Source organism: Acyrthosiphon pisum, unplaced genomic scaffold (assembly GCF_005508785.2).
Source record: "Acyrthosiphon pisum isolate AL4f unplaced genomic scaffold, pea_aphid_22Mar2018_4r6ur Scaffold_21491;HRSCAF=24106, whole genome shotgun sequence".
NCBI classification, from domain to species: domain Eukaryota; kingdom Metazoa; phylum Arthropoda; class Insecta; order Hemiptera; family Aphididae; genus Acyrthosiphon; species Acyrthosiphon pisum.
The window spans coordinates 25537-28292 of NW_021770964.1; the positions used below are offsets into that span (position 1 = coordinate 25537).

Sequence of the window (2756 nt, forward strand, 5' to 3'; positions counted from 1 at the left end):
TAAAATATTAATGGTGCAATTTGTTAAAGATTTTGGCATTTTATATGGTGAACATTTTATTCGTATAATGTCCATGGTCTGATCCATTTATTTGATGACTTCAACAAATTTGGTCCTCTAGATACTATAAGTTGTTTCAAATTTGAGAACTATATGTACCAACTAAAAAAAATGGTACGCAAAAGCGATAAACCGCTTCAGCAGGTAGTTAAAAGATATGAAGAGCGGTGTAACATATTAAATCCTGCAACAATTTCACAATTTGATGAGACTACAACATTGCAAAAATATGATATGGCGCATAATGAAGGGCCATTGATAAATGGGACTTCTTCACCCCAGTTTAAAATTTTAACTTTGGATAAAATTAAAATTAAAGTACACTCCAATGCTGATTCATATGTTGGTTTAAATATCAATTCAAAATTAACTATTATTAAAGTTGTTAATATTTGTTATAGTCACATTAAAAAAAGAAATATTTTATTAGGTAGACAGTTTGAGAAAATTGAAAGATTTTTCGAAAAACCTATAAAAAGTGATCAGATTGGTATATATAAAATAAATAACTTTTCCAAAACTATTTGTTCATATAACATTGAAGATGTTAAGACAAAATATATGGTCTTAAGTTTAACTGCAGAGGACTTAGATTTTGTTGTTGCTTTCCCCATAATTCATTTCAATAACTAATTAGTTATTTATTAAGAATTTATTATTTTAATTTTATATTTTATAATGATCTGTAAATATATTTTTAATTCATTTTTTAATTATTTTGTCTCAGTTGTAAATAATACAATATTATTATATTGATTATTATTGCATATTAGGGCTAAAAGATTAAATTATTTTTATTTTTATAATGTAAATACCTAACTAAGTAAATTTTCTACATTTACAGTTGGCTGTAATGTGGGCTGTTGTCCATTTTTCTTTTGACAACTCTGTCGAAGCAGTGCCATCATATTGGCTAAGTAAAGATAGCCGTTTATGTGCTTGGCCAAACAATGATAATTTAGCTAAAAAAATGAGAGCCAACAGAACAGCACCCAATAAATTAGAATTCACATATTATAAATGTAGAGTTATATCTAAAAATATTGGTATGTTAATTTAAAACATTGTTTTAATTTATATTATATTATAATACTTTTAATTATTTAGAATCTTTGGTTGATGCTCAGCTTAAAGCTGATAAAGCACAGTACACATCAGATGTTTCTGACTTAGATAACCGTAAAAAAAAAGATAAAAAAAAGTATTCATCAGTAAAATTTGCTCCTGAAAAAAATCAAAAAAATAATAATACTACGTTTCCAGTTTCAGGTAATAATACAATAACTAATAATATAGTATATAAATACCCTGCAAGCATTTATAATATATACATTTCTTATTATGACTGCTTAACAATTCATTATACCTACTTCTGTAATTGCTAATCATGTATCTATGTAGCATTGTTACAGTTTCTTTCATTTTTATTCATATTGGACATTATTAGTATTACATTTGTATGATAAATTTAAAATTATTTTATATAATATGAATTATAAACTATGGCTATTAATGATTGAAATTTGAATGCTTGTGTATTAAATACTATTAATTTATTCTTTTTTTTTTTTTTACATCTTATATTATAAATTTAATAATAAATCAATGAATTTTTTAACAGTTTCAAAGTCAAAAAACACTGATGAGTCATTAAAAAAAAACAATGATGTTTTAAATGAAATTAATGAGATTACTGAATCCCATTCATCAGAAGTCTGTAAGTCAAATTTTTTTTTGTGTCTAAATAGCAATATAATTTAATTAATTAATTTGAAAATTATGTATTACACTATATTTAATTGTATTATAAATGTATACCATTTTACAGCATCTGTGCTTGATGATTGTGACGACGATTATTTAGATAAAGATTATTTGCCTGCAGATCAGAAAAATATTAATGATGATGAAAATGAACTTATTGTTGATAGTGACCTACATTTTGGTATGTAGTATAGTATTGTAGTATAAATTAATATTTAATAGTTTTCCTATTTTCTAGTAGTGCAGTATTAATAATATATTTATAATGTTATTCATATTTATTATGTTAAATTATTAGAAATTGTAACCTTATATTATGTACCTATTCTAGAATTTGATGATCAGTTGATTGGTTTAGAAAATGAAGAATATAATTTCACTGATGTACAAGAAGGTAAATTTAATAAATAATGTATAAACAGTGGATTAAATAAAAATAAAAATGACATAATTTCAGCTACAAATAAAGAAATAACAAATAAGGATAGAATTAGAACCCAATACTAGTGGTATGTATAACCTCAATCTTATTGTTAAATATTATTGTCTTCATAAATATATTGATATGCTGAATATAAAATATTTTTATTAAATGCTACAATGTTGTAGTTAAATTATAAATGCACTGAAATAAGTTAAAAGTTATATTTTATAAACTAATATTCTAGCTTATTTGAATACACCAAGTACAAAAAATATGCATCCACAATCAAACACGTCTGCTGTTGTTAGTCCAGTTTCTGCAAATGCTGGTAGTGATATTATTAAAATAAATTTCCTGTTGTATATTTAAATTTTATTAATTGAAAGTAAATTTTTTTTTTTTTTTTTTAGGTTTTCAAAAATTAGCTCTTAATTATTTAGCTTCTTTAAAAATTGAAATGGCTAAAATCTCTGATAATCAACAAGAAATACTTACTTTTATTCAAACA

General features: G+C 23.4%; 1 long non-coding RNA gene across 1 annotated transcript; it reads left to right on the forward strand.

Annotated features, from left to right (window-relative positions):
* Positions 1-1889: 1889 nt before the first annotated feature.
* On the forward strand, positions 1890-2314 carry LOC107885905. The gene is made up of 3 exons (XR_001680570.2): positions 1890-2005; positions 2156-2218; positions 2282-2314. It is a non-coding gene; the product is annotated as an uncharacterized LOC107885905 (long non-coding RNA).
* The last annotated feature ends 442 nt before the right edge of the window (positions 2315-2756 follow it).